This window comes from Chroicocephalus ridibundus, chromosome 6 (genome assembly GCF_963924245.1).
Source record: "Chroicocephalus ridibundus chromosome 6, bChrRid1.1, whole genome shotgun sequence".
NCBI classification, from domain to species: Eukaryota; Metazoa; Chordata; class Aves; order Charadriiformes; family Laridae; genus Chroicocephalus; species Chroicocephalus ridibundus.
This window is the reverse complement of record NC_086289.1, coordinates 49,584,680-49,607,516: the sequence shown is the minus strand read 5'-3', so window position 1 is coordinate 49,607,516 and position 22,837 is coordinate 49,584,680. Positions and strand designations below refer to the sequence as shown.

The window sequence follows — 22,837 nt, the reverse complement described above, 5'->3', positions numbered from 1 at the left end:
CCATACTTTGCTGGCTATGATAACATTGTATTAGTCAGAACAATGAGGAGGCAGAAGCAAAGTTAAAATTGAAGCTTTAAGGGTCTGACTCATTCAGTTTCTGGCACAAGGAGGTGCAAATTGCACTTCCTGAGTTTACAGCACACCTAGCAAACCTCAATTACAGCATACCCCAAATGCACTATGCTATGAAAAAGCCTGTTCGCTGCCTCAGCACGTACCCATCTACCTCGTACGTTGTTGCTTCTCATTGCTAATTTAATGTTGGTAGCGGCTTCTTGTAGGATGCTAGCTGAAAGAAGGCTTTGTGGTGTTGCAATTCTCCTTACCAGTTTTGCAGTCTTTGCTCACTGCCACCCAGAGCGGGCAGTTTGTAGTAACAGTACCCTGATAATCCTGAATTGGACAACAGTTTGACGGATGGAGGGCCCCCGTCCTCTCTGCCCTTACCTTTTGATAATGATAGGTGGAATACTACTAATTGCAATATAACAATAAGCAGCACATTACCTATTAGGTTTTTTTCCTCAGAAATAGCAATAAACCTGCTTCTCAGACATGTTCCATCTGTTCCATCAACCAGAATAATTTTATGACCCCAATTCCACGTAATTATATCCAAAAAAAGCCCAAAGCTGGCAAGTGCACTGGTGTGTTGCTGAAAGCATGTTACAGCCCCTTTCAAGTCACAAGCCCTGTCTGAGAAATACCAACAAAATGTAGTGCATGGTAGTAAAGTAAGTCAGATTCAGCATATACTGTGCATGGAGATAGACACAAGGTACGCTCAGCATGAGGAACCAGCAAAAGGAAATTCTGTCTGCAAATCTGTGGTGGCTAGAGCAAAGGAGGAGCTTTCGAGGGTAAGTCAGAGAAGATGGTAGGCATGTTTTACCCAATGCCCTTGTTATTACACAAAATACTCTGGTGCAGATACCCCTGCTTGCTGAATGCTCTTTTCTACCTGGGATACCAGCTTGCAGCTGGCAGTGAACATGAACAAAGCAAGGCATGCTCCAGCTAATTTGCAGGAATTTCATAGATGTTTACTTTGGGGGAAAGGCTGTTGTTATTCTAAGGCTTGGAACACACATTTGTATCAAACTATGGAGGTTTTGTGATTGCTGCATTTACATTTTCCAGGCCACTTATGTTTTTCTTCCACAGTTAAAATTCACTGTGTACACTTGAGATTCTCAAAAGTGATGAAGAGAGTCCCAGGAAGGAATTTTCATTAAAGGTGAGTTAATTTTTCTGTTATATTATTACTTACAGATATGTATTTCTACAGCACTTAGAAGATGCTCTCTTGAACCTCCTTGGACAAATGGGAGGCCATAATACTACGTAAAAAGAGCAATGATCCAATATCAGATGCAGAATTCAGTAATATGCAGTGAGAATGGGTAGTGCTGATGTAGAAGGAAATATACTTGTTCAATTACACCTTTCATCTTGCTTATCTATACTTAGCTTACAGAGTGCAATGACCTTGTAAGAATCACTCAACGTATTTCTCCTGGGCTATTCTTTTCCCTGTTCCCTCTCATATTATTTTTCATGTTCCGTTATTTAAGAGGATTTGTTTCTAAAATATTTTTATGCATTTCTTACAAAATTTTGAAACAGCTTTGAAGGCTTGTCTTTGAGCTGTTTAAGCTGCCTGAAGGGACAGGTGAGGTGAAATATATGCAATTAAATAGTTTATATCATTCGTAACATAAGAAAAATACCAAAAGCTCCTTTTTTTCCATTCTCCCTGGGTGGAAGAAAGATATTTATAAGATTTTCAGAAAGAATCCTAGAAACTTATTGGAAACCCAAAGAATATGGACAGAATGATCAGAATGTCCTTCGCAAATAAAAAAAAAAAAAGGACAATGAGTGTATCCTTTTCTGTGCGAGAATCAGAGCAGCTCAATTGTGTTTAAGATGCCATACACTATTAACAGGTATTCTCCTGAACATAACTAACTAATTAGGAGAATTACAATATAAGTAAGAGGATCTAAGTTTTCTTAATTTTTCTTTTTCTATAAAATTTCAGACAACCACAGTATATCTGTGATAGCTGTGAGGTTATTGTATTTGTTACAATTTTTTTATCTCTTGCTATTAATGTTTTGGTTGAGTCTGTGGTGGCATAAAAACATTGTAAATGCCTAGAGAAAGACTCACATTCTAAATATGTAAAGACATCCTAGACATTTTGGTTTTTAAAGTAACTTCTTTATTTTCGCTTCTCTTTAATGTCTTTTGCTTCTTCTTTTACAATGAGCAGTATTTTAACAACACAGAGAAAGAAACAGAAGCATGAACTACTCCAGTTTCAACCGAGACAAAATACAAGGTATTGAAAATTAGTCTTGATATTTTTCAATGAGTCTGCTGCCTAAGATTTGATTACATATATGTCTTTAAATATTGCCTTACTAGGTTCAAACTTACCAGACTTTCCTACTTCTGAATTATTTTTAGTTCATCATTCTCATCATCTAAGTTCACTGTGTTCCTATACTCTTTTTGTATTGTGAAACTTCTCCAAATGACATTCCTAAATCTCAAGACTAGATTATTGGTACAAAACCAAAATACTTTTGAAGGTGTCCCATCTTCTTCACTTTTTACCTACAGTTAACAACATTCTTTCTCATGAGTCTGAATAAAACAGGGACACAAACTAGAGAGCATCCAGCATCAGTTCCCATGCTTCCATCTCAATCTAGTCCTGTCCCATTGAAACCAGCAGTACCCTTTTGCTTCAGTGGAAGAGAGCCCATTATTTTAGCGGGAATTCTACATAATTTTGTGCCATCAGGTACTTTGGTCTCTGGTAGTTACTTACATCTAAGGACAGTAAAGAAATCAGAAAACCTCCTTCCAGGCATCTAAGTTTCCTTTGTTCTTAGTTATGATGAAGATCATTGTAGTCCTAGGCAAGAGGAAACGAAAAATCAGAGATCAGGAGTTTAGACCATAAATAACAGAACTTTCTGGGTACATATATAATAGTTCTGACAGGAAAGATGTCATCAGGATATAGTAAATAAGGCACGTTTACACTGTACAGAGATGGTTGTCTTTAAATAACATGGTGGTTTTATTAGTCTTGTATTGCAACAAGACATTGTTCCTGCTAGTGTGTTGTTACTGTATCACGTAGGTGGAAGAAAAGCCTACAGACATATTGCAAGTGTGGATAGGTTTTTAGAATAGAATTTGATTCAGTCAGCTTTACAGAATTACAAAAAGTTTAGAAATACCTTATCTGAACATCAGTGTGACCACAAGTGATGCCTTCCTAGCATCTCACATTGTAATTCACGTTTTTTCTTGTTTGAAATCTCTCCCATGTTAGGATTACAATTAGAATTAGGCCAGAATCAGAGCTGTTCATAAGGTGCTATTTGGGATGAAATTCAGTTACCTAAATGGAGGCTTCCAGTGCCTTTTAAAACACTGCGAGTTGCCCAAGACATCTATATGGGGCTGTCAGATATGATGGAGCTGTCAGAATAAGGCCACCCTTATTCTTCTGGAGCACAAAGTGGTGGAAAGGTGGGGCACTCTATAGCTGCCTGTTTTTAGGTAGGTGAATTCCCTTCCATACTGTCAGCAAGCAGTCAGTGTAGAGCCAGTACTGTCTCAGCTACCACCACTGTTGAAAGGGGAGCTCTTTCTCATGTCACATAGCAGCATCACTGACTGCAGGCAGAATCACAGTGTCTCCTTAGGCACGGACACTTCACCATGATACCGGCTAATCAGCCAGTGAATATTGGGTCCTGAATATCTGACTGGCCTGCTCCTCTTGAGAGGGTGGAGTTTCCTTCTGCTGGGAGTGTGTTCTTTTCGATTTGCATTACCAGACCACTTACACCAGATGTAAGTATTCTAAAACTTTTTATTTCCATGGTGACCGAACATCACAAACATGGTTAGTCAAAATTAGTATGGAGTTTTGAAAGTCAATAGATGTAGCGATTATAAAAGATAGTATAAGACAGGTTAGAGTGGTAATCTGATTTTAATTCCTTTAAATCTTTCCCCATTAATTTATCAGTGTAATATCAGTGCAATGCCCATTAGTGGTGCCTGAAATAATACAACTAGCATATATCACGGGGTTATTATTTTGCATAAGTCCCAAACTGGAAGTGCTTTACTTCTATAGATAGTCTAATTAAAAACTCCACATGAAATCTGTGGTGCTTTTAAAATGAAGCTTTAGCTTCATGTATAAACATTGCTGATGCACAAAAAGGTTTCATTTCTATCAAATTCGGCATTAACGTTTTTTAAGCTTTTGTAATATTGGAAAATCTGTGAGATGAAGGCTTCTATTCTATACCAGGAAACTCCTTCAAGTATGGCAGAGGGCTACAGAAAATTTCCTAGAAGAACTGACATATTCCTAGAAAAAAATTCCTAGAACATGCTAGAAAGGTATCAGTGTGGCATTGAGTGATATGCAATCTAGACTGTACAAGATGTTGTGGAATTGTTGTGATGAAGCCCATGAAACATTAAAGAAACCACTAAATTAGGGTAGTCTATATCTTGGCGTCTGTCAGGATGATCTCACACTGCTCTTGGTTATTTTGGTAGTTGAATAGTCTACCAAATGAGGATAGCTCAAAGTTGGCTTAAAACTTCGGCATCTCAGAAATCCTGTTTCTTCAGCCAGACAAGTAAAACCTGTGCAGCTTTGTTTCAGTATTTCTTACCCAGACTTCATTACTATTACGTTAATATAGTCACACTAGTGTAAAGCCAGTCCAATATAAAAAAGAGCAATAGTCAATGATTTCTTTTGTGGCAGATGAAAACAAAATCTTGTTTTCATCCCAGTGCCTCAACTCTCAAGTTTCCAGTGAAAATCCTGGGGAAGCTGAGTCAAAGAAGGCTCTACCATTCCAGACCATGCATTTAATCTTGTATTTTTTAAACAAAAAAAAATTCACTTTTGCAAAGAGTGACATATATGATAGGTGAAAATACTGTGACTTTCTCACCAGACAGGTAGTATAAGGGTATGTAGCATGTGAAAGTTTGCTGTAATATGATAATGCAGAGTGTCTGTATTGAATCAGTTTGTATCATTCACAAAAGATTCACTGCGTTAAGGCGCATTGATTTTGATCATTCCCTGTTAAAGATTCTTCTGATTTTGCAGACTGCCTCCTAATAGCCATGTTGCGTCTAAGCACAGAACTGAGGTTCCTGTTAAATGCGAACTGGGAACACTGCAGACAGCATGGAGCTGCTGCCCACACTGGGCGTGAAGCCATGCTTGAATGCATTGTGGGTAAAGACTTGCGTGCACAGGCCCCATGAGTCTGTTACAAAAGCTGTGAAAACTCATAAATTGAAATTTTACAATATGCCTGCATACTCATCTAAATCAGCATACAGATCTAAACTGCAGATAAAACACTTAAGCTACTGTTTCCTTTTGCCTATACACAGGAAGTGACCAACTGATAGATGAATGACTAAGCAAAGCATTAGTTATTTATGCACATATAAAGTTGACTTTCAAGGGCCCCTGACAATCACAGAAGACAGTGGTTTAATTCTACTATATCTATTCTGCATATTCTAGCAAAAACAATAGCAGTTTTCTGCTTATTTAGTGCATACTTTCAACGAGTTCATCCTTCTACACAAAAAATGGAAGATAGAGTGCCTATTCTCTGTGTGTGTGTGTGTGTATAAATATGTATATGTTTGTGGCTGAATTAGCTAAATGCTCCACTTGCTAAACAGATTATACTAGGAGACCAGAAGGCCAATTTGTGACAATGCAGTGCATTTTAAAAATAGCTCCAGACGCCAGTATTGACACTGTGTAACTGAAGCTGTATGACTGCACTGAGTCCCAGTAAAAACAGAAGCTGGTCTGTGTGGAGTAGTTTGAAGCTTTGGAGGCATAACTCTGATGCGATGCATCAGTGTTAGTAGGTTGGCAGGAAGAGGTGACTCCGCCCTCTGTGGGGGAAACTGGAGTTGCTGGCCACTGCCTTCCCTTTTGCTTAAATGAAAGAAGAAATGTTCATGTTTCTCTTTTTGTGAAAAGCAAGTACACATGCAATGTCTGTCCCTGATATATTAATCAAAATAAACTTCCTATACTCTTGTGTTTTTCCTTAAACTTTTTGTGGCATGTGTAGATAATTTTAAAGCATGCTTATCTATTCTCCGTGCGCTCAAAGGCCACATATATCTGTGGAGACTATACGTCACTTTCTTGAACGATGCAGACTCAGTAAGGTGATGCTGACTGTGCCCCATCCATATACTGTCTGTTTTCAGAAGTATTCTTGAAGAAGATAGCTGTAGGTGAATTATGTAATATCTAGCTATGCAGTTTTGTCAAGTCAGAAACTATACGTATTCCCTCTGTTTATGGCTTACTGTTACCTAACAACCAATCACAGACTGGTCCTAGATATAATAAAAATCAGGCCACTGTTTCCTCAGGAGCAGCCATATTAGCCTGGAAACCTGCTTGTCTGTGGTAAGCCTATGGCTAACGGTTGAGCGACAATAAGCCATGAGCAAAATGAAAGCTTGCGTCAAAGTTATTATATGCCTTTTGAAAACAGGACTTATGCTCTGAAATTACCAAACTGCTTTGGAAATGCTTAAACTGTAGTATTTGTGTACATACGTACTTTCTTAACTGATGGTCACAAGAAAAAAGCTGAGACTCCTCAGATCATTTACAATACCCTCCTTGCCTCTGAAATATCTTTTTTTGAGTGCTTGTCTCTGTTCTCAAGTATTAAATTCAGTCTTCTTAGTACTATGTACTTTGGTTAAATGCAGGCAGTACCTACAAAAGATGTCTGAAAATCAAACACAAAATAAATTGCAAGTTATCTCAAGGAAACCCAGCATTTAAGACTGCATTTAAAAGATTCTGCATTTAAATAAAATTAAGAAAATATTAGAGGTTAGGGAGGCACTGAAATATCAGAAATACAAGACCCTGAGACAGCTAAACTTAGCAGAGGACCACAACTTACAAAAGAATAGTTTCAAAGACTTTGTGCACATAACATTTATGTTTATATATTTTTATAGGTGTTTTTTTTTTAAGTTGGTAAGTAAAACTGAGTGCTAGTGACAATTGCCAAAGCCAGTTTGTCTTTAAATGAAAAATCATGTCCGGCTGACAAAAATTTTATCATAAATACTGTTCAGAACGGTCATCTATTTGGATATTTGAAAGCAAACATTCAGAGCAGATTATGTCATACTAAGTGCCAGGTAGATGCTATTATGAATATACCTTATTTTTCTAGTAAATGTAGTACTTGTGAAAGATTCTAGAGTAATGGTTTTGAAGGCTGAAATATTTTAGCCATTAAGGTTATTGTATCACAAGTTTATTTCTGTGCACTACCCATCTGCCAATTGAGGGACCGTGAAGAAGGCTCAGCGAGCAGCTTATTCTCTTTTTTTGTTTGTTCCTTGCTTTGCCCTATGAAATAGCAACAAATGAATCAATCTAGCTACCAAAAATGGTGATGGATACTTTTCATTTCCATACTCTCTATATTCATCTTTCTGCTAAATGGCCATCAAAAAGAGACAGTTAAGGATATGCTTTACAGGTTCTGGTATGATGGTCTTTCAACCATGAAAACCAATATATCACATGTAAAGTTTACAGCATAATCAGCTAACAAATGTGTGCAGACAAAGCTCTTTTATGGTGAATAGCTGCTAACTGTGCTTGTGGTTGTGGGGAAAAATAGCGTCAAGTTCACTGTACAAATTATGATATCTTTGAGGGTTTTGTTGGTTTTTTGTTTTGGTTTGGTTTTTTTACAGGACTTGGGAGCTAGCTTTAAAGGTCATTAACATGTACGGTAATTCATCAGAAGGAAGATGCTCAGTATTACTTCATATAGAAAATGTAGTAAAAAACATCCCTTTATTCAATTGACTTCATTTTTATTACTTCAGTTAGGTTGCTAATACCAAAGATAGTTTGAAAATGCTTTCAAACGAAGAAAGAAGTTCAATATTTGCTCCTGTGCCATTACCTTCTTTGTTGTTCGCTCTTCTGTGACCATGGTGCCATCTGTTATACAGTACAAGTACTTGATGTGAGAACTCCACAATCTGTAATCTGGATAATCTTTGGAGTACGAGTAGCAAGTGGAAGAAGAACTTTTACTATGATGGCACTTTACCAGTGTCTTCCAGCATATTTACCTTTGCAATATTTACCACCGCTGCACTCAGTGAAACACCAAGTCATCATTTGCGCTTGGATTGTAACAAAGCTTAAAGCTATTTGCCTATTACTAATAGAATGCATTAAAAGAAAGACCAGAAGATATATTCAAAACAGAACTTCCTTGGCCAACTGTGCTTGGAGCTACTTTTGCGAGAACAACTGGAATTGTTTTAATTGTAGTTCTTATAATCATCATTGTAATTAGCTGCTGCCTCTTCTGCAGAGAAGGAAAACATGCTGGCCATTTAAAAAGCTCAAATAAAAAGGCCAAAAAAATCATCATTATTCACGGACTGCAAACCAGTTTGCCTCTTCTGCTACTTCTGATAACAGCTGTTGGAAGACACCCTGATAATACTATTTTACATTTAGCAGCCTTTCTTGTTTTGTTGTTTGCACTATGCTTTAACCCTGTGGTTTATGGTCAGCGAAACAAAGAGCTGCAAACCAAGCTATTCAGCAGGCAAAGACTTGGTGCGCTTACCACATTGCAAACAGTAATGACATAGCAGCTATTTAGTCTACTGAGTTAGGTGACTGATCCTAGATGTAAAACTCTAGCTCTTCCACCTTCTAAGAAAGTACGATCATCAGCACTGCAAAATAAAGAAGAAAGCCTCGGATACTCCTGCACAAAGTGTTTTTATGACACTGACTGCAACTTAAAGGAAGTTGAACTGTTTGACTTTAACAATTTTCAGATCCTTGTTATTACGGCCATACTACTACAAAGCTTACTATGAAACAAGATCAAGCAGAAGATTAACTATGAGTTGGCGTGTGAAAATGCCACAGGTTTGCCAAAGGAGATCTAAAACAGGATTTATTTTAAAAGAAAAGGAAGCCTACTTTCACTGGGCTATAGTAAAAGTGATGAATTATAGAGAATACAGTGGAATCCAGCTGCAGGTAACTATTGTTAGCTAGGAAAACAAAAGCAGTAAAGTAACTTGGGAATTTCAGCCTTTCTAAATGCAAAATCAACTTGAAGAATCAATATCAGAATTGTTTTTAATATTTGAAAAGATGTACACTATTTTGTCTTTACTCATTACATTTAGAACAATGAAGCTTTATTCAGATTTTAGTTAACTGCCATTTTTTGGTCAATTTGTCCCTTTTACTGTTGAATTCTGAAAAACGTTAAAATTAGGAACACAAATCCTTCGTATTTATTTTTTTTGTTTAAAGGAATGAGTTCTTGATCTACCAAGGCTGATACATTGTTCTTGTAGGACCTCTAAAAGTGGCTGTACTTGAGGGAAGGACATGCACATTTTTTACCTCTTGCTTCCTCACATTCACTGTACCCCCCATAAAAGTCTAGAGGTTGCCTTTTGGAGTAAGGTAAAGCTAATAAAATCTTTGGGTTTGTATTTTTAGAGAGGCTACCTAGACATAGAAATTTGAAAAACTAGACTAATTATTGTTGCAAATTTTTTCAGCATTATTAACCCCAAGAGACCCGTTCATAAGTACATACACCAGAAAATGAATTGTCAGCTTTTAAATTATTATAAAACTAAAGGCGAGCAAATATCGTGTTCACTTGCCTTTTAACGTTTAACCTTTTAGGGTATACTTGTTTTAGCTTTGATACATCTGTGAAACTAGAAATTATTTTAAAATAAACAAATAATTTTTAAAATAAAAGCTGATATTCTTCCTAGTAATAGGATCCCAGAAGCCTATCCTATGATCCTGTGATGAGGGAAAAAAAGTTACACTGTACTTCAGGATAAAATTTCAGTAACTGCTGCATTACCGTATGATTCACTACATATTTATATGCTTAACTTGTGACATTTAAATTTGAAAGCAGTGGCCTTGTGTATGTGATCTTACTTTTGCAGATCTGACAGGCAGATGAAAACGAGAAGAAGAAAACTGCTTATTTAGCAGTGAGTTCAGATGAACCAATGAGATCCTCCACTGAAATCTAAAGTACAAAAAAAATGAGGAAGTACGAGCCCAACCACTTGCCAATTTCTTCCATGATCAGGCAGCAGATAAGCTGTTTTCAGCTTGGCATTTATTTTACCTTAATATCATTGTAAGTACAGCACAATTTGCACAGGAACTGAAAACTAAAGCCATCTGATAATGAGCTCCACTTTGCCAACTGGAGTGAGCCCTGAATTTTAGGTATGATGGGAAAAAAAGGTTTCCTGCCTCAGACTACAGTGCAAACAGAGAGAGTGGTATCCAAGTAATGACTTGGAAAAAAATGGCCTGAGGTTTGTGTGTAAGCGGAGCCCTGCTTGGAGGCTAGGGCTGCCTGGTGCCTGGCAGGCACCTGCCTGGAGCTGCCAGCTCACCCATGCCCTCGTACAGCCACCACGGAGGGCGATGGGCCGGGCTGCTCTGTGGAGCCTTTCAGACTACTGAGGGACTGCGCTTTCATGAGTGCTTGTTTAAACCTAGAGTTCAGTGAAGAAAACATCACAGGATGCCATAACAACATGTGAGCTATGAAGTGTTGATTCACATCTACTAAACGTGTCTTCCAGAGATGTATACATTTCAGCATCAATGAAATGCTATGTAAAAATATGAAAACAAGCTATATGATACCATAGGTCCAAATTAGGAATGGAAGTTAAAAATTATGTCAGGCAAATAGTAGAAAACAAAACAACAAAGACGTGGGGGTTTAATTATTCATATTTTTTTCCCCATAAATAAATTAAAATTCTGTTGCTTTTCTTATTTCACCCTGTTATGCACAGTATTGAAACAGGGGAGGAGAGAGAAGGTGAGAAGAGTCCTGCAAAGCGAGGTGGGGGAAGTCCAAGCTGATAGATTGAAAAAAGTGCTGTGTGTTTGAAGATTGCAGTAACACCGTATGAAGTGGTCCGTTCTGAGTGTCATTTACAGCATTGCAAATACGGTACCAGATTTAGAATAACCGCAAATGGAAACCTGAATAATGGTGGAAACTGTTGTCTCTACAGAATTTTGATAACAGGAGTAGAGTGATTGAGGGGGTCTCTCTTCTGAGTGTCTTGTTCACAAGCGCTTGCTGCCCTGGCAAAGCGTCTTTTACGTCCTAGATGCCAGGAAGCAGTTCTCACTTTTCCCTCTATATGGCTTCTTTGCGGTTATAGCCCTTGGAGCAGAGGGTCCTAAGTTCAGTCACTAGTGCAAATTTATGGTCGTTGTTGTAACACAAAGTTTACAGTTAAATTAAATTTCAGTTGATAAACCTTTAGGCAATACCAGATTTTTGCATAGTGTAATCATTAGTAAGGTGATTATAGACCACGAGCTAAGGCAACCACAGACCTTTTCAGACAAATATGCTCAGAAAGTTATATTTAACAAAATGCTAAATACTCCAGAAGTATCAAATCCTTTTTTCCAATAGAGGTCCTCCTAATGAAAGTAAGTGGCAATGCCAGTGGAATTTTTGTCAAGTAGACAAAAGCCAACGAGATATGTAACTCATTTATGATTTTTTTCCCCTTATCCTGTATGACAGTTCTAAAATGGCTGCGCTTGCTTTGTTTCGTTTTTATGCTTTAGCTATTTTGTCCCTGCTCTTCCTCTGCATTTGTCCAGACATTGGTCCATTTTATAGCAGCAGAGAAGCTCAAACAGCAAAAGCAGCCAACCTGCTTTCCCACAGTGAGTAACCACAGGCTTGAAATGGCTGAGAACTATATGCCATGTAGCAAAAAGAGACACAGAGGCCAACTATCCTTGTTCTGATCCTTTTCCCTTCAGTGGATTCTAATTGTTATTGCTGGTTATGATATATTCATATATTCTCTATTTTTAATGGAGAGGATATCTTCTGATGATTTATACAGAATATTTCAGAGTGATGATGTCTGTTGATGGGTTATCATTTCAGAGAATACAGATACAAACACCTTGGAGTGTATCTTTGAGCTTGCCTTCACTACAGATGTTCTACTGTCCTGCAAAGCTTTTCAACGCTAGTTCCAGGAAGCGCTCTCAGGCAATGTGGTTTTGCCCACATGTAAAGATAGGTTGGGAGATTTTACACATGCTGATTGAAAACAGTCCTTGGGTCTAAATAGGGTGGAGGCCAGACAGCAGTTTATTAGACCAGCAAATATATTCTCTTCCACAGCAGCTGACATCTGCCAGCACTAACTGCAGTCACGGGATTAGTTTTCCAAATTTTAGATATTTCAGGAGAAACCATGCTTTTATATATATTTTTACGTTTCAGTGTTTCTACTCTGAAGTACAGCTGGCATCATGTAAATCATGAGTATTCCGCCTAAGCGTCTTCAAATCAAAAGGTGACAGGTTTTGGTGATACGTCTTGTTTTCTGTATTCACAAGCACGGTGAGTAGTGCGGCCTCTGACAGCGAAGCAGTGTGCTTTTCAGTGCATTTTTCATTGGTAACAGACATCCTGGAAATCAAGTTATGCCCTTATTGGTATATGTTCAGCCTGGCTTCCTAGGCCTCGAGCTGCAGTAGCACTTACAGTAGGACCATATTGACTTCACTGCATTTGCAGTGATGTAATAGATAATTGAAATTCATCTTGAGAAAGAAGGAAATAATTTATCAGCTGAGTAAAGAGAAGTTGAACTTACACGATTACTTTCCAAAACAGATACACTCTCGCGTTAGATGTTTCCAACAAAGCTGGTTAGCACATTGCTGGCAAAGATTTTGTGAGCATGTTTTGCTTGGATTGTTCTGCTTTGTCAGTGTGGTTTGGAACACAAAGGCTATTGTTTAAAAAAACATGAATGTTAATTTGCATTCCATTGCTGGGTTATTACACAGGGCGTGGAAAGAAAAAGCAAGCTCTGATTTAAAAAAAAAAAAACAAAACACAACAAAACACCATTGTTTCCTTTTCCCTTTCTTCTTCCTCATGCCTGTTTCTCCTTTATTTTAATGTTTCTTCTCCAGACATGCTCTTTGAGACAGTGAGTGTCCTCTAGCACTTTTAGGCAAATGTAAGTGAATCCACAGGTGTGTCTGTAGTGTAGAGTAGAATAGAATATTTCAGTTGGAAGGGACCTATAAAAGTCTTCTAGTCCAGCTGCCTGTAGATCATCTAGCAGAGCTATATAAATTTAAAACTGAACCTAACTTACAGAATCAATTCTACAATGACATTTCCAAGCAGTGACACTTGCAATATACCTGCTCTGAAATTAGGAGGTAATTGCAGTATGAAAATTCATATCCAAGCTATTGCAGAAAACTCTGGGTGTAGTGTCAGAAGTGGCATAGACCCTGAGTAGACCACACTGACACCTCACGTGCCACTATCCATTGATTCTTAATCCCAAGCCACATGCTCTAGCTGCCTCCATAGCCCTGATTCATTTAGGAGTGTGGTGAGACGGAGCTCACTAATACAACCAGAAATAACTTTAGCAAAAGAGAGTTAGTTTTCAGTTGAACTGGTGAGCTGGTCTGACTCAACAGGCAGCCTCATAAGCAGAATGGGTAGCATAAGGAGAGTGGGAGGAACAGGACAATAGAAAGGGGGAAAAGTAGGACTGTAAGGGCCCTGAAGGCACTAATAAGCCATTATTGGCCCCACCTGCCAATACCCACCCCCACCCCACTCTCCCCCCCTCCCCCCGCCCTCGCCCATGGGCCCAGGGCTCTATTTAAGTTCAGGTGTACCTGTTTCTGTTACAGCCATGCTTGTCCCTGTCTGTGGATTCTGTTGATTTGGGTCATTGTGGACTGACTTCCTAGCCTGCCCTTGGCTCTCTCCTGTCCCTATTGACCTGCCTGGTGCTCATGAGGCTGGGCCTCATCCTGACTTGTAGACTGGCTTGTCCTTATCCCTGCTCTGGCACTATAGACCTGCCTGGCAATCACAGGGCTGTGTCTGACCCTGACTTGCAGACTGACTTCTCAGCCTGACCTTGGACCTGCCTCATTGCTTTGAACTTGCCTGATGATCAGGTTTGAGCCTGGCTACTGCCCCTAGTCTGCCCTCCTCCCTTATTTTAGGACAGCAGGATGGTGTCTGGTGAGGCCTCTGCTCTGCTTGCTGTGATGTAGCTCCCTGTTCCTTAGGGAGCAACCAGCCCTTGCTGCTCCCTGACAAGGACCAGGCACTGGTAGCAGCACGGTCTCTGACTGGCTCCTATCAGCCTAAACTAATTATAAGACTGTGTTAAGAGGTGGCAGTAACAATGAAGATGTTGTTAGTTCTTCCAGGACCTGCTTCCCGAAAGAAGCAGTCTTGCCTCTTCCCCAACCACAGGTACTCGTTCCCACCCCTCTTCCTTGTGCCAGCACAATAGTTTATGCAGCAAGGCAGTGAACCAGCACAAACAAAAGTAATGAAGTTAGTTCTTGAAGAAAAGAAGGCATGGATTTACCTGGGGCACGAGCAAGCGCCTAGTGTTGAGAAGAGCAGCTGACACAGCTTCAGCCTTAAGTGTTTGTGGAAGTCTGGTTGAAGGATCAGCAAGGTTAGGGGTTTTACTGTGATCACACCAGGTCTGTCTGGGATCCTGGGAATTTGTGTGATTGGCCTAGGCTGCAGTGAGCAATGCTACGTCTTCCTTTTTGCCACTACCTGAACTAGCTCAGGCATGAAGGTGCTGCTGCAGTTACGTCTTGCACCTGGCGATGTAAATATAGCTGTGATTGTTTAGGCCTTTCTTACATAAGTAAACAAAGCAGCAACCATATACATCTAGACCTAAAGGTGCTGGGCACAGGGTTTACTTTCAGTTTATATTGAATGAGGAGATCGTAAAAAACCTAAGTGTTCTGTGGTTGACTCTGCCAACTTAGTTGTGTGAGGATCAGCCCATTTGGTATTGATTGGTTGCTTTGGGTTTTTCTACTGCCTAGTATTTCTGTTCTTTTCAAATGTCATCTTCTGTCAGAATCAGTATGCAAGTAATGTCATGACTGGTATGTATCTCAACCAGCAGCGTTCAGAAGATGTTAACTTCTGAGATCTTTAACTCACTAAGTGAAATCTCCAAGAAAAAAGTCTCACCATTGACCATAGTTGGATTTGACCATTGATTAGTTGGAAATGAAGACTAAGCCATGCTCTTGATCATTAAGGTGTTCTCTCCGGATCTGTATTTACACATGCTGAGGAAGCTTGCACTGCAGGTGATTACTCTGGATCTGCTTCATGTCTTTAGCATCCAGCTCTTGTGTTATGCTAGCTTAATTTTAATTAAATGGGAAAGGCATTAAAAAATTACATGGTAAAGAAATTAAATGGTAAAGCCAGAACTGCCCAGCAGATAAAAGGCATCTTCAACATAAGCAGGTAAGAAACCTTTAAAAAGATTATTGAAGAGACAAAATGGTAATCATCAAGAATTTATTCAGTATGTTGCAGGGGAAAAATACATTTCATAAATTACTTATTACTTGTTGTATATTCATAAGAGAATATTTGCTTTCTTCTGCCATTAATATTGAGGGATCTGTTAAGGACTTAATGAAAATTATTTGCCTGGCGCTAACAAGATATATTTGCATAAAGACTGTGGTATTCTAGAAACTTCTGAAGTTTCAGAATTTGTCAAATATCATGGACATATTAGGAATGTTTGAAAAGGCAGTCTAAAGGGTAGTAAAACCAAGCAGTCATGTGAAACAAACTGCTGGTGTAAGGAGCAAGTGATGAATGGTATCAATGGTGGAAGGAAGACTAAGGATTATTTTTGTCTGGAATAGAGTCCTGGGTACTTGGTAAAGATGAACCTGTTTTACATCTTGTTGTGAGCTATATTAAATCAGATTAAGATTAATGAGTGTGAAATTAAGTGTTTTCCAGGATATTCAGTAAGGAAATCATAGAATCATTTAGGTTGGAAAAGACCTTTCAGATCATTAAGTCCAACCGTTAACACTGCCAAGTCCAACACTAAACCGTGTCCCTCAGCACCATGTTTACCTGTCTTTTAAACACCTCCAGGGGTGGTGATTCTACCGCATCCCTGGGCAGCCTGTTCCGATGCTTGACAACAGTGAAGAATTTTTTCCTAATATCCAATCTAAACCTCCCCTGGTGCAACTTGAGGCCATTTCCTCTCATTCTGTCACTTGTTACTTGGGAGAAGAGACCAGCCCCCCCCCCCCTACAGCCTCCTTTCAGGTAGTTGTAGAGAGTGATAAGGTTTCCCCTCAGCGAAAATTACAAAATGAAAGAAACTTACCTACTGTTTGTCCACAGCAACACTATTTCCTTGTTTGGTGAGCACTTCCTCAGAGTAATTATATCATGTTTTTGGAAGCCTTTTCTAATGTTTGTATCTGACATCCCACTTCCATTTGTCTGACAACAATTCTTCTTGGTTGGGATAACCCACTTGTGCACATGGTTCTGGGTTCTGTTCCTGTGTGAATCACTTAACCCCTCTGTCTTTTTCTCTTTCCATCCATAAAATTAGCATAATAATGCTAATTTATCACAGGCTATAGTTATGCTCAATTAATGTTTGTAATGATCTCTGAGATTGTTGGATAAAACATGCTGTAAAAGTGTATTATTATTGTTAATAGAGCCTTTTGTACAACTGCACTCTAACAAAGCACTACCATTGCTCACTAGCTTTAGTTCTAAAATTTAACTGAAATCCCTAAGGACTTAATGGGATACAACTGTCTGTTAGTGTGTCCATTTCTCTTCCTGACTCAATTTATACCATCAGAAGAACAGTTTCAGTTGTGAAACATGGAATAGCTGCAGAGTTTGTGCGAAGAGAAATGATGTCATTTCATAAGTGATCTCGGACTGAAAGAAAGCTCTTTAAACAGGGCCTCATTTACACTGACCTCAGTTCCAGCTGAACTAGTTTAGACTTCAGAGGGCTGCAATTTGTCGAACAGCTTTCTTAAAAGTTGGGAATATAAATATTCCTTAACCGTGGAAATTATGGCAGTGTAAGAGAGTGGTAGTAGACAAATGACAATCTATGCCATTGGAGGAAAAGTCAGTAGTCTGGGGTTCATGGTTAATACTCTTGGGTTTTGGTTACATATACCAGGTTAACAGCTGGAAGACAAAGGCTTAGAACTCCCCTCCCATTTGTCAGGAGCAGATGAAGAACGAAGGAACGAGCTTCACAACTGGACTGGTTGGGAGAAATGGTTTGAGCAGATCTACTGGCCTCCAACAGCAGCTCATGCTTAGCAGCATAATGGACAGCTGAGCTTAAGCAAGTAAGCTTGAAATGGATTTTTTTGTTGCTTTGGTTCTACATTTGTTAGACTGTTTGGAGCTGTGAGACAGTCATCTATACACATGGGATTTAGGAAGTGAGGTTTCTCTGTCCTGTTATGTGACATTTGATTTTATCAAATGATAAACAGTTTAGTTTTCTTGGAACTTCCAAAACATTATCTCTTCTGCTGACATCCTTCCTACCCCTGCTTGTTCTGGTACTTCTATTATTAAAAATTGATTTCTTAATATTTTTAATAATGAGAAATATATGTTATTTTCATCCTGCCTGTTCTTCAAAATAGCTGAATGGTCTCTACTCAAACTTTATGAAAAAATCAATAATTGACAGAGAGAGACTATGTCAACAAAACTGATCCTGCTTAAAGTCATGTGTTTCAGAAGTAACTTTAATTGGTTTATAAAAGGAAATTTTCTGCTGATTTACTTCTAAGAAGATGTAAAATGGCTGAACTTTCTTTTGCAAAGAATAGATTTTATGTTGACTGCTCTGAGAAACTTCCTTTTTTTCAACCTAATTCTTGTTGCTCTTCTTGTCTAGTGTCTAGAATGATTTGGCTAAAATTTTGTATCTCTCTCCAGAATTTTATGTGACTAAGTGAAGCCTCTTTCCATATAAAATCTCTGAGTCTGTTATTCTCTAAATTAAATGTCTGCCTCTTAAAACTGGAGGAGAAGAAATAGTTGATGTGAACACGGAAGTGCTGATCAACACAAGGGAACCACAGGAAAAGCGTACGTATGGGCATCAAGCAAGTTGTGCTATTTAGTACAGAGAAAAATAAAACTGATAACAACACAGTAAAAAAACAATACCTAAATTCACTAATCGAGTAAATTAGCCAGGAGTAATAGCAAACAGAAATTTGAAACCTTTGTCATAGTGTCTGGCAGCACTTTAGAAAGCAAATAGGGCCTTAGGGGGTATAATTAGAGGGACTGACTGTGCTCATCAGTAATTAAAGCACTATTCAGAGAAAGAAGGAAGAAAAAGCCACTTGTTATTGATAACTATTTTAAGTTAATTAAGAAAATACAGAAATACAACCTGTAAAGGTGAGTGAAAATATCTATAAAGGCATCACTTTCTTCAGATTCTATGGATGGATTTACAGTTTTTAAAGTAATTGTCTTTGCCATTTGTTTACAGTGAATCCTAGGTGTTCTAATCCTTAAAGATTTTATAATTTATAGAGTACTAGACTGTATGTGGCTATTAGAAGTGTTTCACAAAAAAGCATATACAGCACCTCAATATATGTTAATACCTGACTTGTCTGTAATGCTTCAGTTTAGGCGAGCCCATGCTTTTTCATAATGCAGATTCATAACACATTGATACAATGCAGCATATCAGAATACATTTCATAATATTCAGGTATTTGCGATTTTTGTAAAATCTCAGTATTTGCCTTTTATAAGAGGAATTGCCTTTAAATGCTACTCTGCTTTTAATTCAGTAGTGCTGAAAAACATCCCCATCTAACAGGAATAGCAGGAGTTTGAACTTGTATCTTAGAACACTTAGATATTCTTTTTGATGGCCTGTTTATGTGAGCGTGGCAATTAAGAATGAAGGTGTGTAAATCATGTATAGGAATAACTAAGAACAATTGTTTTCTGTCCCAGCAAACAATGGAAGAATTTGTTTAGCCATACAGAGACATATAAGGAATTGTGGAAAAGCATGGAAAAACTGTCAGCACTCAACTGATTTAGTCTGTATCTTTGGGACAACTTGTACTAAATGTGTACGCAAATGGAAGTCCAGCATGTTAACTGGGTCAGGTATAGAAGTGCTTTACTTTGGCTCCAAAAAGGCAAACTGTTGAGGTTCTATCATCAGTCCTTTTTTTTTCCTTCCCTCCCCCTTATTTTCTACAGCCCAACATCATCTAGTTGAGGTTTCAGTACTTAAGAAAGAGCTTCTAAGTCATGTAGTGAGCAGCAGGATTTTGGACAGAAGGCATTTCACCAGCGAGTTCATTGCTAGTCTGAATGTCTTGGTATACGGATGCTTTCCTGAAAGTGGGTGTTAGGTCAGAGAATTTACTTCATGATCAAGGCTGTGTTTTTTCTTTTCCAAAATAACTCTAATTTCAAACTGAGTGTTCATTAACGATGTGTTTTTTGCAATGGCAGTAGTGGAATGAAGAGACAAATATGATTGATGCAGCTAAATTCAGAGGCTGAAAACAGTCATTCCAAGAGCAGGTTTGTTGGAAGGCTGTATCCAGTTCTGGTATGTACTTTTGGAAACACCCACCCTGGATTCCCAGCTGTGCTTCATGTCCCCTTGTCATTGCTTTGCAGGGATGGTATCACAGAACGGTTGACTACAGTTTCTTATCTAGAAATCTAGGATTGATTCTATCCTTTGTTTTCTGTATGTTGCTCGTTTACTTGACAAACAGTTTAAAAAAAAAAAGTACTGAGGTGGGAACGAACTCAAGCATGTGTATGTATGTTCATTCATTTATATATTATTAAGCATAACTCGCACATCCAGAGTGTCCTCTATAGCTAGAGGGACCATTTTTTCTCTTGGTCCAGCTTGGGCCCATGTTGAATAGACAGAAGTGAGCTGATCCATATAAAACTGAAAGCGTTTGTCACTTTTTTCTCAAACTCTGCTAGTCGTCTTCCAGATACTTACTGCTACAAGATTGGTCCTTGGCAGAGTTCCCAGTCTACTAGGCTGCCCTTATGTATTTCCTTCTTAGGATGACAAGGTGTGGCAATACTTTCAAACAAAAATCAGTACAGTTTTAGGGACTTTATGTGAGTCTTTCTGTTGAGAGATATTAGTTGTTTAGCTTAAATAAGTAAGTTTTAATTACAATAAATTACTTAAGGTTATAATATGGTGTGGTTTATGCTGGTTGCCTAGCTTTACTTGGCATGAGTAGCTAGATTCGTTAAAGCCTTTAGGCCACAATGGAGTTAATTTTCTTTGTAATTTTCCTAGCAGCTGGTACAGTGCTGTGTTTAGTCTTTTAGTATAAGAAAAATGTTGATAATGCACTGATGTTTTGGTAGTATTTTCCCTAAGTCTGGGATTTTTCAGTTCCCCATGTTCTGCCAGTGAGTGCAGGTGCACAAGAAGCATAAACCAGAAGATAAGGAGGCTACAACCATCAGCAGAGACTGCAAATCAACAAGATAATAGCAGTCGATGGCCTGCCTGCCTGGACACAGAAAAAGAACCCAATAAGGTGTTAGAAGGCCCCAGACCAAAAATCATCACTGGACTGAAAGATGCGTGGACAGCACATGAAGAGCGCATGAGGGGCGGGTGTATAGATCGCAAGGGTATAATTGCCCAGGGATTTTTGTTTCATGTCCCTCTCTGGAGGCACCCAGCCTGGGCTAACCCTGCTGCTGCACCTTTCAATTAAATTATTTATTTTTCTAAAATCCAACACCCGAGGCTTTGCTGTCGTCGAGTCTGGAGAAGGAGGGAGCACACCCAAGAGTAAGTGTGTGTATGTGTGAGGAGTAGAAAGGGGCACCTGTCTGCTCACTGGAGTTGCCCACTGCGCAGGGACCCTGGTCCGAGCAGTTAAAGACTCGGGCGGTGTGTGTGCGACTCCTTGAGTGGGGTGTGTGAGTGCTCTGGCAGAGGCTTCTCCTTTAACATTTCTTTCCGCCTCCATCTGCTTTTGCTTCTGTTCTCCAATTGATCAGCCTGGAGGACTAGGACTTTTCCTCTAAGAAACCATATACCAAAAGGTGGAGGCTGCAATACAAAGTGACATTGGGACTCCTCATTCCTCATCAATTTTGATGAACTATAGTATTTGAGGAGAGATTAGACATTGTTGCCCTCGAGTGGTGATAAATCAAGGAAGAGGAAGCATGTTTACAAGTAGGTGGGGAAAGTGGGGTTGAAAGTGGGAAAGGTTACAGCACGAATGGCCTGTGAGATCCAATGAGGATACTTGAAACTGCCTCACTTTAAGCTGATTGAATGAAGAACTGACACAAACTTATAGCATGGGCTGAGAAAGTCATGACCCAGCAGAGGCAGAGAATTTTGTAGTTAAGAATCAGGAGAGCCAATGCCTTGGGACTATAACAGTTTTGGCACAAATCAGGTTAGAGCTTAAATCCAGTTTTCTGACTGAGAAATACCATACAGGGTGAATACAGCTCTACCTTGAAAATTTAGGCCTGCATTATGCAATGTAAAAGTGCAATTTTTTGAATTTATTTATTTACTATGCCATGTACCATGCAGCTGTAGAAGGGCCTAGAACCTGATTTCTGAACTGAAATTATGTTGAGTCTGAAGCAAAATCTTTGCAAATCTAACCCTGAAAAATTATTACTAAGCCTGAAAATGGCCCATTAAAGTAAGCGGTATGCATAAAGTTTTGGACAAGCTCACTCCCCTCCACTGTGAGATGTTTATTTCTCTGCTGCACTCACTGCCAGCAGGCTTTTAATATTTCTGAAATCCCACAACCCAAAACACCTTGCTGTGTCTCTCACAAAACAGCACTTTTCTGGGAGAACAAGAATTCTAACCTCAAGAATGCAGCAACAGATATATTTGTTGTAAGACTCCGCTGAAATCTGGCTTTCGCTGAAAATCATTGTATTTAAAGAAACCTATCACTTGGTTCACAAATTGTAACACCATACTTTCTCATAAACCTAACAGACTGCTATATAAGGCCCAAATCTTCCCTTCTTTAAATCTAGGAGCTTTGCCATGGTTTTAACCAGGGCATGACCAGCTTGATAGTATACATTTGACTAAGAGATGAGCATTAAAAACCTCAAAACTAACCCATACACTCTGAATTTAAAGTTGAGATATGGTAGCATGTATATAATCAGATAGCTCTTGGTTTAAAAAGCTCAAAAGAAGCAAAAAAAAATACAAACAAAAGGTTGCTAAAATCCTAACTTATTTTGTAATCGTGTATTGGAATAGCAGTTGTTTTTGCTGCTCTGGTCTGCCTTTCTGCTGGCTGGGTTCCCTTTCTGTGTGACAGATGTGCTATTTATGGAAGGGGATTCTGAATATTTTAAAGCACTGACTGTTAGGATCATCTCATTCCCAGCCTTTAAAATGAAAGAGGACAAAATGCCAAATAACTTCCCAAAGAAAAAACATCCAAATTAAATAGATTTCTATTTAATCATTAAAAAAGAAGGATGAGGGGAAACAGCAAAACCAGATTGTTTATTTTTTACAAGAAGTGAATACGTACATACAACAGTCTAGTTGTTGCTGTGTAACATTTTCTGATTAAACACAATACTTGGTATTAGTTTTCACTTTTAAAAACAGATGCTATTTTAGAAAAAAAAATAAAAATCAGAGGGTACACAGGTTTCTAGAGAAAGAATACATGGCTAAAAATTTGGCTGCTTTCTTTCTCGGCTGTATT

The 22,837-nt window shown here is 38.7% G+C and overlaps 1 long non-coding RNA gene across 1 annotated transcript; it reads left to right on the top strand.

The window, feature by feature from the left end:
- The first annotated feature begins 1,108 nt into the window (after positions 1-1,108).
- Positions 1,109-17,620, top strand: LOC134517093 (uncharacterized). The gene is made up of 3 exons (XR_010071551.1): positions 1,109-1,240; positions 2,282-2,350; positions 17,239-17,620. It is a non-coding gene; the product is annotated as an uncharacterized LOC134517093 (long non-coding RNA).
- The last annotated feature ends 5,217 nt before the right edge of the window (positions 17,621-22,837 follow it).